Genomic DNA, 15,874 nt, shown 5'->3' on the forward strand with positions numbered 1-15,874 from the left:
AGTTGTCAACTTATGACAAAGATTTTAGGAGTTATGATACCTATCTGAGAATTGTTTGAGTCTTTATTAATGTACTTTCTTTAAACTTCTTTGGATCAGTCAGATTGCTGAAGATCAAGCCACCCCATAATTTAGTAGACTGAAACAACAGTGATTTATTATTTGCTAGGATTCTCTGGTTGCCTGAGCTGATCCTTTTTTGGCTTTCCTTGGCTCACTTATGCGGCTACGTTCAGCTGGATGCTTGGGTGGGCAGGAAGGGCCGAAATAGCTTCATTCATGCATCTGGCAATCGGTGCTGACCCTAGGTTGAAGTACCTCCGTTCTCCTCCACGTGGCTTCTCATCGTGCAGGAGGCTAAAATGCTTTCCTTGTGTGATGGTCTCAAGGAAAAGGCAGAAACTGAAGGGCCTCCTAAGGCCTCCTTCCAACCTCAGAAGTTGCATGGCATCGTGTCCTTTGCATTCTGTTGCTCAGAGCAAGTCAGAACATTAGTCTGAATTCAAGGGTGAGTGAGGAGGTGGAGTCCACCTCCTGCGAAGAGAGGCAAAGTTACATTGCAAAGGGCTGTGCGTACTGGGATGGGATTAATTTGTGGCCATATTTTTCTTTTTTTTTTTTGTTTATTGCGGTAACAATGGTTTATAACATGGTATAAATTTCAGGTGTACATCATGATACTTCTATTTCTGCATGGATTACATCACATTCTCATGTTCACCACCCAAATACTAATTACAGTCCTTCACCACACACATGTGCCTAATTATCCCTTTCGCCCTCCTCCCTCCCCCCTTCCCCTCTGGTAACCACCAGTCCAATCTCTGTCTCTATGTGTTTGTTGTTGTTATTATCTACTACTAAATGAGTGAGATAATATGGTATTTGACCTACTCCCTGACTTATTTCGCTTTGCATAATACCCTCAATGTCCATCCATGTTGTCACAAATGGCTGGATTTCATCATTTCTTATGGCTGAGTAGTATTCCATTGTGTATATATACCACATCTTCTTTATCCATTCGTCCCTTGATGGGCACTTAGGTTGCTTCCAAGTCTTGGCTATTGTGAATAACACTGCAATGAACACAGGGGTGCATGTATCTTTACGCATTGGTGTTTTCACGTTCTTTGGATAAATGCCCAGCAGTGGAATAGCTGGATCGTATGGTAGTTCTATCCTTAGTTTTTGGTGGGAGTGCAAACTGGTGCAACCACTGTGGAAAACAGTATGGAGATGATTCCTCAAAAAATTAAGGCTAGAACTACCATATTTTTCAATTTATCACATTCATTTACTTTGCACAACTTTTGAGTCAAATAGCTTCTTTTTGTTGAATTCTCAGAAATCAGCTCCAGAATCTACTGAATTTTACACATTTGGGAAAAACTGAAGTGTTTTATGTTGACTTATTCTCTAAGTAACAGAAATTCAGCTATGTCTTGACCATATAGCCTATAATTCCTTGAGTCCTTACTCTCAACTTTGCACAGTATCTATGGCCAGTGTTGTTATAATCACTTGCCACTTGGACAAGAGTCTGGATTAGGTGGGTAACGGGTGAAGGACTCTTCAAGATTCTTTCAGTTCAAATAACATACAATTCAGTTCAAACTGGCTTAAACTACAAAAGGAAGATATTTGCTAATGTGAAAAGTCTAAAGATAGGGCAGACATCAGGTATAGATTAATTCAGAGACTTAATCATGTCACCAAGAAACTTGTTTTCTTTTTGTTTCCTGTTCTTTCTCCTGTGTCGTTGACTTCATTCTTAAGACTAGGTTCACTCATGGTTCCCGGATTAAAGTCTGAATCTCCTAGGGTCGTTTACTTATATATATTCACCTCCAGCAATAGACATCTTTCCTTCAGAATTTTTGTTGAAATAGTGTTCTTATTCAACCGATTTGTTGTGTGAACCAATATCTATAGCCAGAGGTATAGGCTTTGCTAGTTGAGTTAGTGTAAGCCTTATGTTAAACTCTGTGAGTAAAGATAGTTTTTTAGAAACACATGTTTCCCTAAACGGAAACTAACAATTGTTGAAAAGGAGGAATGGATGCTGGAGAGGCAACCAATACAGCAGTGGATTGGAGGAATGAAGGTCTGTTCTAGGATTATCTTGAAGTGTGGTGAAGTTTATGTGGCAGTCCTGAGGCCAACCCATATATCACAGCCTCTATCTTGAGAAGACCAAGCATGGGAGGTGAACTGGTGGGGAAGAGGCCAGCAGATCCACAGGGAGCTACAGCCTGAGATAAGGATGAAGCAAAAGGAAGCCCTTGGTGAGCATGAGGGTATTGTGGTAACCTTCTAAACAGAGCTGAACTGAGTGCTCTTGACAATGTGGAGGAGTGGAATAAGAACAAGCCAGGCTTCAGTTGTGTTCGCGCAGGAGCAAACAGATTGGAGGACTTGAAACAGTCAACTATTGGCACTTCCAGACTGGCCCCACCCAACACCCCATCAGAAAGAGCAGAGGAGCTCTAAAAGGAGGCCAGGCTGCAAACCCCTACTGCCAGCGTCAGCACCCATCGGGCACTAATTGTTCAGATGTCCTTGTTTTTCATAGTGATATCTTTTACACAGAGAGGGAGACTAAAAAGAAGGCCTTCTAAGCATAGACCAGAAGGCAGGTGGTATGGAGGTAGTCACGTTTTGTCTAGCCCACTCTGTGCTTTAAAAAGAAATGCTAGGCGGCTTTTAAAAATGGTCTTATCAATAAAAAATAATGTTACTTTTTGTTTGTTTAGTAGAAAGTATGACAACACAGGGCCTGCATTCCCATAGGACAATCACTGCCTGGATCCAGTGGGGACAGTTCATTTTTGAAGGGTTTGTGTTCTTGGTGGCGTTCATCATTTAGACAGTGTTTGTGCATGAATTTATGCGTGCCTGGACCCTTGATTCAACTGAATTTGGACCCTAAGTAACAACTAAGCAGTATTAATAAGAGAAGTAGTTAAAAACCTAAGACCACAGGTTCTTAAAGTATAGAAAAAGAAGCAAAATTACTTGATATTAAAGCCATTTTCTGTTCCAAAATAGCTGTGAGCAACTTGAATCATCATAACAGATGGATACTAAAGTGAAAGAGTTCCAGACTTTGAAAGTGCTTCTTGGGTGGCAGCCACACCTCTGGTTATAGCTTAGGGCACAGCAAGGCTGAGCCAAGGCACCTGAATTTCACTGCATGTTGTGGAGGCTCTATGGCTTGTCTCTTGCTTTTGTGGCCTGGAATATTTGGGAAAAAAAAAAAAAAAAGCTTGTTTTCTAATAATCCTCTATCTTGCTAACAGATACCATCTATATGTAGTAAGGAGATTGATACATAAGAGGGAGGAGAAATTACTCATATATTTTTCTTTTTCTAATGCTTCACTTGTTTTCTGGTTATAAAAGCCACATATACTCATGATAGGGATTTGGAAAACACAGACAAATACAAACAAGGAGGGAAAAAGCCCTCCTTTAATTCCATCACCCACAGGTAAGCTTTGATTTATTTTCAATTCTCCTTTTTATCTCATATCCCCTCTCCAGCTACTGACTTATTTCTCTGCTTGCATCTGCAGAAAATGTCCTCAAAGGAGTTGTCCTTTTTGTCTCTAAATCCTCTATTCCCATTCTCTCATGAGCCCAATCCGGTCATGTTTACCCAACACTCAGAACTGTTGGTGTTCAGGTCACAAATGAACATCTCGGTTCTGAATCCAGTGAGCAGTCCTCAGGCAGGATTGGTCACATTTGTTAATTACTTCCTTCTGGAAACATTGTTTTCACTTGCTCCCAGGTCTCCACTCTGATCTCCTCCCATCCTTCTAGCTATGTCTTCCCAATCTCTTTAATATGTATCTCTTTCTTCATTTTTCCCACATCTAAACATCAGGACAGCTCAGCGCTCACTCTCACTCCCTTGTGGGACCTCCTCTCATCTCATGGCTCTAAATATTGAATTCACGTCTTCAGCTAGGACTGCTTCTCTGAGCACTATACTCACATTTCCAGTTGGCTATCTTGATAGGCATATTAACTTGAACTACATCAAACTTTTCATTTTCCCTCCATCCTAATCTTTCTGTAATGTTTCTCATTTTGGCAAACGGCAATCTGACCTTCCAGGTTGCCTAGATGAAAAATCTTGGAGTCAGCCTTGATTTCTCTCTTTCTCTCATACCTCACTACAATCCATCAGCAAATCATGTTGGCCTTAGTTTCATGATGTATTCTGAATCCAGTCGTTTCTCATGACTTCTACCTTTACCAGCCTAGTTTGAGCTACCATACTATCACTGGGTTATTGCAATAGCTTTCTCAATGGCCTTTGTGTTCTGTTTTCCCTCCTTTCAGTCTACAATTAATGCAACAAAAATCTAAGTTGGCTCATGGCACTCCATTGTTCATAAATTTTCAGTGTGTTCCCAACTCTGCATCTTCAGCTTTGCGTGATTTGGCACATGGCAAAGTCTGTAATCTCATCTTCATTCATTCTCCTTTGCTTATTGCACTCCAATAATAATGGCTTTCTTTTTTGTTCCTTGAACATATAATATGTCTCAGGGCTTTTGCTCCTGCAGTTCTCTCCGCCTGGAACTCCCTTTCCCTAGAGAGCTTTCCAGCTCAATTGCTCTCTCACTTCCTTTATGTCTCTGCTCAGCGGAATTTTTTGTTAGTGACATCTTTCTAACCATTTTACATAAATGAGAAGATATTTTCTTCTAGCTTTTTAAAGTCCTTTCAACTGCCCTAGGAATTTTAGAATCAGTTTGTCAATTTCTACAAAAAATATACTGCTGGAATTTTGCCTAGGATTGCACTGAAACCAAAGATCAATTTGGGAATAATTGACATCCTAACAGCAAGGACTTTTCTGACACATGATCACAGTATATTGCCATTTATTTGAGTTCTCTTCAATGCCTTATCAATGTTTTGTAGTTTCTGCTTTACAGGTCTTGCACTGCTTTTGTCAGATTTACCACTAAGTATTTCATATTTTTGATGGAATATTACATGGTAGTTTTTTTGGTACCTATTGACATGATCATATCAGTTGATGCTGAAAAAGCATTTGAGAAAATCCAGCATCCATTCCTCATAAGAAATCTTAGCATAGTAGAGAGGGAAGAGAAATTTATCAACCTAATGAATGGCATTTATGAAAACTGTAAAACTTAGAGTGTAATTAATGGCAGAAGACTGAATGATTTCCCCCTGAGGACAGGAACAAGATTATTCAACAGTATAGGGGGGTTCTAGCTGATACAGTAAGATAAGGCAAAGAAATAAAATGCATCCATATTGGAAAGGAAGAAGTAAAACTATCTTTATTCACAGATGACATGATGTTTATGTAGAAGTTGGAATTCAAGGGAATCTGCAAAAAAGCTGCTAAAACTAGTAAGCGAGATTAGCAAGGTTGCATGATATAAAATCAGTATACAAAAATCAGTTGCATTTCTAACAAAAGATGTGCAAGACCTATACATAAAAAACTCCAAAACATTGATGACAAATTCTATAGAGTCAATGCAATCCCTATCAATGAACAATGGACAATTAAAATTTAAAAAACAATACATTTTATTGTCACATCAATGATATGAACTAGTGATAAATTCTTACATGCTGTGATTAATCACACTTGGTCATTACATATTATCTTCTTATATATTTTTGGAACCATTTTGCTAAAATTTTGTTTAGAATACTTGCATCCATGTTCATGACAGACATTGGCCTATAGTCTTTTTAAAACATTTTTGTCTGGTTTTAGGTAAAGCTGGCATCATAGAATGAACTGGGAATTATTCATTTCTCTTCAATTTTCTGGAAGGATTTGTGTAAAATTGGTGTTATTTCTTCCTTAAAGTTTTGGTAGAATTCACCTGTGAAGCCATTTTGATCTAGAGTTTTCCTTATGGGATAGTTTTTAAGTGCAAACTGAATTTCTTTGGCAGAAATAGATCTATTTAGGTTATCTATTTCTTAAGTGAGATTTGGTAGTTTGTGACTTTCAAAGAATTTGTCCATTTCATCTCAGCTGTTAGATTAGCTAGCATAATATGGTTGACAAGGCCCCCTCATTATCCTTTTAACATGTGAAGAATCTATGCTGATGGCACTTCTTTCATTGCTGTTATTGTTCATGATTTTCTTCTCTCTATTTTCTGATTAATCTGAATAAAGTATATCACTTTTACTGATCTTCTCAAAGACTGAGCTTTTGGTTTTATCGACTTTCTCTAGAATTTTTCTGTTTTTCTTTATTGCATTGATTTTTGTTTTTGTCTTGACTATTTCCTTTTTATCTGCTTACTTTAATTTGCTTTTCTTTTTCAAATTTCTTAAGGTGGATATTGAAGTCACTGATTTGAAACTTTTCTTTTTTTCTAACATAGGTATTGAATACTATAAGTTTCCCTGTAAGTACTGCTTTAGTGATATCCCACAGATTTTGAAATATTGTGCTTTCATTTTCACTTAGGTCAAAATACTTTCTCTTTTCCTTTTAGCTTTTTCTTTGATATATTATTTAAAAGTGTTATTTAGTTTCCAAATATTTAGAGATTTTTTCAGAAATCTTTCTATTAGTAATTTCTAATTTATTTCCACTATGATTAGGGAACATACTTTGACTTCAATATTTTAAATATATTAAAACTTTTTATGGTCCAAAATATTGTTTATTTTGGTAAATACTATATATGCACTTGAAATAAATGCATATTGTGCCATTGCCTATTGGAAAGTTCTATAAGTATCAATTAGATCAAATTGATTGATGGTGTTATTAAGTCTTCTACAGCCTCACAGATTTTTGTGTACTTGTTCTATCAGATATTGAAATAGGGATATTGAAATTTCTGATTATAATTTTGGATATGTCTGTTCCCCCTTGCAGTTCTATCAGTTTTTTGCTTCGTGTACTTTGAAGCATTGTTATTAGGTGCATAAATGTTTAGAGTTGTTATGCAATCTTGATAAGTAGACTCCTGTATTATTATGATATGACCTTTATCTATGATAACATTCTTTCTCCTGAAAGCTACTTTGTCTGATATTAATATAGCCCCTCTAGCTTTCTTTAGATTAGTGTTGCCATGATTTCCTTTCCCATCCTTTTATTTCTTTGATTTTCAATGAATTTTTTGACTTATTTATATCTTTATATTTAAAGTGCACTTTTTTTAATGTGGCACGTAGTTGGGTCTTCTTTTTTCTATTCAATCTGATATTTGCCTTTGAATTGGCTTGTTTAGATCATTTAAATTTGTGTGATTATTGATATGGTTAGGTTTAAGTCTAATATCAGGCTACTTCTTTTCCATTTGTCCTATCTATTCTTTGTTCACTTTTTCCTTATTTTAGCTTTCTTTTAGATTATTTTTATGATTTTGATTTTATTCTTTTGTTGGCTTATTAGCTATAACTCATTGTCCTGTTATTTTAATAACTGATTTAGAGTTTATAACACATACCTTTAACTTAATACAGTTTACTTTCAAATATTATTCAACATACCGCATATGGTACAAGAGTCTTACAATAGTACACTTCCATTTCTCCCCTCCAGGCCTCTGTACTATGATTGTCATATCTTATACTTCTCTGTATATTTAAACCCCACACTACATTGTCATTATTTTGTTTAAGTAACTAATTACTTTAAAATTTGATTTACCTATTTAAAAAATTTTTTCTGTTTATCCAAGTAGTTACCATTTCTGTTGTTTTCATTCTTTTTTCTAGATCCATACTTCCATCTCATATTATTTTCTTTCTTTTGGAAGGACTGTAATATTTCTGGTAGTGCAGGTTTGCTCTACAAGTTTATATTTTATCTTTGTTTCAGAAAGATGTTTTTGCTGGATGTAGAATTGTAGGTTGAGAGTTTTTTCTTTCATTGCTCTAAAGTTGTTGCACTGTTGTCTTCTTGCTTTCATCATTTCTGATGAGAAATCTGCTGTCATTCTTATCTTCCTTCTTGGTATGTAACCTGTCTTTTTCTTGCTTATTTTAAGATTTCCTCTTTATCAATGACTTTGAGCAGTTTGATTAAGGAGTGACTTTGTGTAGTTTTCTTCATATTTCTTATACTTGGATTCATTGATCTTCTTAGATCTGCAGGTTTATAGGTGTCACCAAATTTAGAAAATTCTTGACTATATTTTTTTCAAATAACTTTTTCATATTCTACTCTCTCCCCTTTTTTTATTAGGACTCCAATTACTTTCATATTAGGCCATTTGAAGTTGTCCCATATCTTCTTATTTCCTCTCTAGGAATTTAATTTAGATTTCTTTTTTTTTTTTGGTCAGGAAGATCAGCCCTGTGCTAACATCTGCCAATCATCCTCTTTTTCCGCTGAGGAAGACTGGCCCTGAGCTAACATCTGTGCCCATCTTCCTCCACTTTATATGGGATGCCGCCACAGCATGGCTTGCCAAGCAGTGTGTCGGTGCGTGCCCAGGATCCGAACCGGCGAGCCCCGGGCTGCTGCAGTGGAGCACGCGCACTTAACTGCTTGCGCCACTGGGCCAGTCCCCTAGATTTTTTTTTTTTAATATCTTTCATGTCTCTGCTTAATGTTTTGAGTATTTGGGACCCAGTTATATTAACTTTTAATGTACTTGTTTTCTAATTCCAGCATTTATGTAACTTTCTGGTTGTTTGTGATAAATTATAGATCATATTTTGCTGCTTGTCTGCATGCCTAGTAGCTTTTCATTGGATGCTACATGTGAATTTTACTTTTTTGAGTATTGAAAATTTTGGAGTTATAAACATTCTTATGCTTAGTTCTTAGTCAATGTCAAGTTCCTTGGAAATAGTTTGATCTTTCAGGCCTTGATTTTATGATTAGGTGGGTCCAGTGTAAAGCTTAGACTAGAGTGAATTATTTTTCACTATTGAGGCAGGAACTTCCTGTGTACTTTATCAAATGCCCCAGGAATTATGAATTTTTCTGGTCTGGTTCATGGGAACAGACACTATTCTCTGTGATAGGTAAGTGCTGCCGGGTACTGTTTTCTCTAATCCTTTCACGTAGTTTTTTCCTCCAGTCTCAAGCAATTTTATCACACGCATGCACTGCTCGGTAATCAAAGGGGACCACTGATCACTACTTAATGGGAATCTCTGAAGTGTTCTGTCTGCAACATCTCTTCTATCTTGTACTCTGTCCTGAAAACTCTAACTACCTTGATCTCCCTGGACTTCAGCTCTGTCTCCTCAACTCAGGGAGTCGACTAGATCTCAGCTGGGTTATGCCTCCTGTGCTGTTGTCTGGAAACTCTCTCAGGGAAGTAAGCTAGGGGCAATCGCATGGCTCGCACTGTTTATTTCCCGTCCCTCAGGTCCCTTGTTGCCTGATCTTCTGTGTCTTGAAAAGTGTTGGTTCACATATTTTGTCCAGTGTTTTGGTTGTTTCAGTTGGGGATACATATCTGGTTCCTGTTACTACATCTTGGTTGGAAATACAAGATTTTGTTTGTTGTTAAATAGAACATTTTATTAGCCTTATTTCATTAGGGTCAGAACATATTGCCTAAAGAGTTCTGATTTTTATATTTACTGAGGTTTTCTTCTTGCCCTAGATAGAATATGGTTAATTTTGGGGTGAATTTTCCATGGATATTTGCAAGAAGGCATATTATTAATGTGTAGAGAATTCAGTTTCTTATATAAAGATATAGAGCTTGGCTATTTTTTGATGAAATAAAATTAGGAAAAGCACATGTTTACAAAACAAAACAGAATAGCAAATAATAAAATGATAAGTAAAATGTCTTTTACGTTGTTTTAATATATGACCAGGTCCTCTCCCAAAGTTAAGTATTATTACTTTTTTTACACAACTTCTATACATTTACTAGAAAGTTTTGGTATATCTTTTTATTCCATCATATTATATTTGTTTATCTAGTGTCTTTGATTATAGTATTACATAAATAGTTCTCTTTTATGATTAAATGTGAGTTTATAGCTTATTCTATATTCAGTATTAATTATTTATTAAATCCTTTTGGGAATTTATTAATTATCAAATTCAGATTTTTTCTCATTTCCTTCATGATGCTAAAACAGATCCAGATTCTCAGTTTGTATTTTAAAATTAGATATAATAAAAATATTTTGGAAGGAGGCTCAAGGAACATAGGTTTTGGTTTTATCTGCTTCCTATAAGCACTAGGTTTACGTGCAAGTCATTTAGTCTGTCTGAGCCTTAGTTTTCTCATCTGTCATTAAATTATATTCAATTAAATTACATCTAATATTAATTCCAACTGTGAAATTTGATATACATATTTATGTTGCTTCTTTAGGCCATTGTGAATACACGGAAGAGTGTGGAAAGCCTGGCCTATCACTGGTGGTAATAATGAGGGGACACTTACCTGGCCCTCATATTCATCATGGTCTTAAATTTAGATATTTGATATTATTTCCAAGTGACGTTAAACATATTACTGCAGAGAAACTCTAACAGAAATGAATGAAAATGCTAATCATAGAGCTTTATGCTCCTTTCCCATTACTAGACCACAGTCTTTGTAAGTTAAGATGTGTTTTCTTTTTTTCTTTTTTTTTTGTGAGGAAGATCAGCCCTGAGTTAACATCCATGCCAATCCTTCTCTTTTTGCTGAGGAAGACTGCCCCTGGGCTAACAACTGTGCCCATCTTCCTCCACTTTATATGGGATGCCGCCACAGCGTGGCTTGACAAGTGGTGCCTCGGTGAACACCTGGGATCTGAACCCGGGCCGCCAGCTGCAGAGCATGTGCACTTAATTGTTATGCCATGGGGCTGGCCCCAGTTATGATGAATTTTTAATAAATTTCATGACTATCCCATGAAAAGCACATTTATATTGCATTGCATTTTTATGTTAAAATGTTAATTTGTTAAATCCAAACATTTAAATTATACAACAACTTTTGTAACTCTATTTTGAGATTGCTTTATTTAATTTTTAATAAATTGTGAGCATAAAACTCTAAGTGGCCTGATCCTCACTTGACCTGAGGATCTGTGTTTGGAGTATGGGTGTCATAAGTATTAAAGCTAACACATAATACTTCCATTAAAGAGCTTAGAGTTGCCCTCACAATCCTACCAGCTGAGGCCATATTTTGAGTTTGTTTTCCTTCTACTTATATGCACATGTACATATGGTAGGCCTGAGATAATGAAATGCTTTTCAACTTATGCTGCCTGTATTTAGTCACATGGACAAAACACCTCCACATAATTTGCCTTCCTTAGTGGCGTTTACATGGGAGATGTGTTTTGATTTGCTTTTGTGTAGCAAATACTATGTTATCTAGGCCAAAAACATTTCACCATCAGAATTAGAGACTGTAAGCACAGCTGATTTTTAAGAGTATTTTGGGCAGCTGCAGAATTCTGATGACTATCCACCAGACATTTCATCTCTTCATTGCCCAAACTGTCACTATCTATCTTAAGTCTAACTTTATGTAAAAAATATCATCCCTTTTCTACTTATGAAATAAATATAAAAAAACAAAACAAGACTAAATAGGAGACATGTCCAGTGAAAAAGCTTTATATTTAAGAAATGCATACACAATTTTGAAATTAACTTAAGCCAATACCCACCGATGTATCATTGGTCCAGGAGTTCATCTTTTTTAATTCTACCAGAAATTGTCTTTTATTTCTGAAGAATTATATATGGTTAGATATTTTTCTATCGTTACAAAAATAAGATGTATGGGATAAATGTATGTTTAGATTAGAACATAATGAGGGAAATTAATACTTGATTTAAATTTGCGCTGGGGAAAAATTGAATCTGAGATGAAAAGTGATAATTCTGCCTAAATTTAGGGAGGATCTATGAAGTGTTACTTGTACACTCACAGGGCCACAAGTCACCATCCTACCTTGCCAGTCCTTCCTGGGAAATGGCTCAAGGCTGGGCATACTGTTTTTCTTTCCCCCTACCCAACTCAAAGTTACTTTCTTAGTACAAGCAGCTAATTTTACACGGGATGAAATGTTAATGGGTCATATCACCCAGATACCTGCTATTTCCTCTCGCCCTCTCCTCGCACTATCCCAGGCTTGCTGAGGGCAGTGCCTGAACTTTTTACTTCCCAGAGTGTTTTGAGGAACTAGTATGCTGTAGAACAATAGTGGATCTTGTGGCCAAAGAATTATGGAAATGGTTGGTTATATAAAGTTTAACAGGGTCAGAGTCTTTAATGTGCTAATCTGCTTGATTAGTTTCCAAGGGAGAAAGTTAGTATGCAGGATGCCCTAGATATATTTGACCGCATCTAACTGTTTCTTTTTACAGAGCCTTTAAGGAGAATAGTATCTTATGTAAGACACTTTGAACATTGTTGATTTAAACCAAAGAAGTGATGGGAATTTCCTAAGCCCTTGAGAAGTGAGTAGACGACGTATTTTGGGAAGGTTCTCCCTTTGTAATATATGAGTTGATATCAAATTAGTAGTGTCTGTTCATAAGGCTGCCCCTATTTCTGATACTTTCCTTAGTGTCAAATTGGGCAGCCCTTCCAGGGAAAACTTCACAGAGTAAACATCATCCTGGAATATGCAATTGCCCCTGGCTGAAAGTGGGGATGGGAAAGTAAGAACAAAAACCTGAAGCAGGGAAGAGGGGCTGAATCCATGACTGAGGTTCAAAACACAGGTGTGCGTATCTGTAATCACTGATTAAAGACGTTGAGTGCTTCTTGTCTTCTGGAAAGGCTTCATGGAAAAGGTGAGTCCTGAGCTCAATTTTACAGGAGAGGAGACTTTGGCAGAAGTGTGCTAAGAAGTCCTCCAGGCAAGGCAGGGACTGCGAGCGTGGAAATGGTGAGTCACATCCTGGAGACAGTAAACAATTGATTGCTGCTTCCTCTATGTCCAGGCATGTCTAATTAGGTTTATTCTCCTTTAAAGGAGAAGAGGGGAAAAGATAGAGAAAGGGAGAACACACAATTATCTCCTAAATCTTTCCCTCTGCGTATCCATACAGATTTACCCCTAAATAGACACCTTCATACTTTAAAAGATATTGATGATTGAACAACCACATTAGAATAAGGGAATATTTTTTAGCTCAAAATTGGGTTCTTGGGAAAAAAATGAAAAATGATGTCCAGGAGCAGGAGCCCAACCAGCACAGCCTTGGAAGCAGCCAGATGGAAGATGCCTTTCACCTCTGTGCAGGCGGGGTCTCGGGTCCCTAAAGAGCTCAGAGAAGGAACAAAGGAACAGGAGCTCTCCCCGTCTCACCTGTTCTACCCCCACTGCCCATCCTGCCTGCCCCCTCCCTCCACCCACCCCATTCCTTCTCACCAGGCTCCGGTTTCAGTCTGCCACAAAACCGATACAAATTTTCTACACAGGGGCAGACCTGCCTTTAGAAATGTAAATTGGATCATATCTTCTCCCTGCTAAAAACTCTTTGGTGGCTTCCTACTGCCTATAGAGCAAGGTTTAAACTTCTCATTGGGACCGTGACAGCCAAGCCCAGCACACTTCCCAGCCTCTCTCTGGGAGGTTGCGTCACATATGTGGCCTTGATTTTCCACCTTGAACCTTTGTGCAGAGTTGTTCTCTAGCTCCTGCCTTCCTCTTTTGCCGTGAGAGATCCATCACAGATTGGCAAACTATAGCAGACAGGCTGCTTTTGGCCTTTGTCTTGCTTTTGTAAGAGACTAGAAATAAGTAAGAAGCATTTTTATGTTTTTAAACGGTTATGAAAAAAAATATGCGACAGAGATCCAAAGTGGTCTGCAAAGCCCAAAATATTTACTATCTTGCCCTTTACAGAAAAAGTTTGCCAATTCCTAATTTAGATCATTTTTCACCTCTAGCCCGTTCTATTTATGTTCTTTATATCGTGTACCCCAATTTGCACTTATATTTTCATTAGTGTCTTTACTTGCTGATCGTTTGCTTTTCCCGCCTCCACGAGGACGGGGGCCTTCCTGGTAGAATCCTCCAGAGTAGAACCCAGTGCCCCACACATGTCTTGCCATCATGAATGCTAAATGCATATTTCTGGCTCACTTCCCAGTTCAGCTTCGCAGATACCTTTTCGTGGCTCACATCACACTAGGTTAGTTACCGGCCCTGTGCTTATCTTCCTCAAAGTAGTCCCATGCAATTTCTACATCAGGAAACCCAGTCCAGGTGTGGGAATAAAATTCGTATCCACTCCCTTCCAGGCACATGTTTAGTCAGTGGAGAATCTGACCCTGTGTTCCTAGGGTTGTGCATAATGGACGCTTACTCTGAGTTTCACAGACTGATCAGTATTCCTGTGGGAAACCTGGAGGCTGCCCCCATGGAGTTGGAGTTATTAGACTTTCTCCAGTGGAGTGGAGACCATTCTCATGTTCCCGCCGGTGCTGATGGTCTGTCTGGTTGAATCCTCTGTCACTGAAACCTAATAAAGAGGAATGTATCTGAAATTTTAGAAATTGGATTACTGTTGATAATTGTCTCTCTATAACCATGGAAGGTCCATGTTAATAATTCTTTGCAATGCTATTCAAAGATGACATCTGTTTAAGCATACATTATAAAAGTCAGATTTGTTCAACAGAAACTTCATTAATTTGTTACTTCCCCCGAGCAAATGTGACTGCACATTTGTTTAAATATTTACAAATGTATGTGAATGAGCAGCAGAAGAAGGTAAAATTACAGCCAAATAGGACACATGTTTTTAAAGAAAGACAGGGTTTCATTTACTTTGTTGCCATAGGGGTAATAATACGGTACAGAAAATGTGATATGTTCGAACTGTGCTTCTCGTATTCGCAGATTGAAAAGGGGCAGTTCCATTTTTTGCAGAGCAAAACCGAGTCATTCTTATTAAAAGGTCACAGGAAACTGAGGAGAAATGTCAGGCACACAGACTGACCTATTCAGAATATAATCAAGCTTGCTTTAAAAAAGACAACATCTACATTATGAACGGGAGAGATCTGATTGTATTCTCTGTGCTTTGGTAATGCAGTTAGTGCAGATAAGACCTTGAGACAATCTTGCCCTTCAGAAAATGAGTGTTTGTGGTGGGTGTGGGCGGGTTGGAGGAGATGTCATGATGTAATGTGGCTAAGATCATCTCTTCAGCCACTGTTTCCTTTTGAATTATTGAACTTACCATTTCTTTACGAGATGCACGTTCTTTTACTTCAAAGATAGCTTTGCTCCACTTTAATTTTTTTCTTTGATTAATTAATTTCATAAAGGGTTGATGAAAGCGGTCCCATGGATCCAGCCGCAGACTGATGGCTACACGGCTCCAGTCCCCTATCTGCCCAGAGCCTGGATGCCGTGCAGAGGAACCATTTCTGCAGTGCATCCTCCAATATTCTCCCATTCTGCTTCAAGAGACCAGCTGTAAAGGCAAGATGGTAATTCCGTTTTCATGCCAGTTCATCACTGGCCTCTTTCCAGATTTCTAGTATCTAGGGCTTGATTTTGCTGGCCGCTTCATTCCTTGTGTGCACAGAGCTCCCATTGACTTCATTATGATAAACAGAATGATGATAAACTTCAATGGTAAACAGAAGGGTTCTTCACTTCAATGGGAATTCTGCATGTATGAAGAGATGTGGTGCAGTAAAATCAGCCCATTTCATATCAAATAAATAAGCATAATAGTATCTGAAATGCCAAGTCGGTGTCATGTGACATATGTCTAAGAGAATGTGGGCACTAGAGATTCTACTCGTGTGATTACCAAATTACCATCTGATGGTACCTACTTGATTTCTTAAATCTCCTGGTTGGAAACCTGGAACTGGTTATATTCCCCGCTGACTAGGATGGATCTTTCAGCAGATGAATACACACACACATTCTTTAAGAA

The sequence above is a fragment of the Diceros bicornis genome, chromosome 33 (assembly GCF_020826845.1).
Source record: "Diceros bicornis minor isolate mBicDic1 chromosome 33, mDicBic1.mat.cur, whole genome shotgun sequence".
Taxonomy (NCBI): domain Eukaryota; kingdom Metazoa; phylum Chordata; class Mammalia; order Perissodactyla; family Rhinocerotidae; genus Diceros; species Diceros bicornis.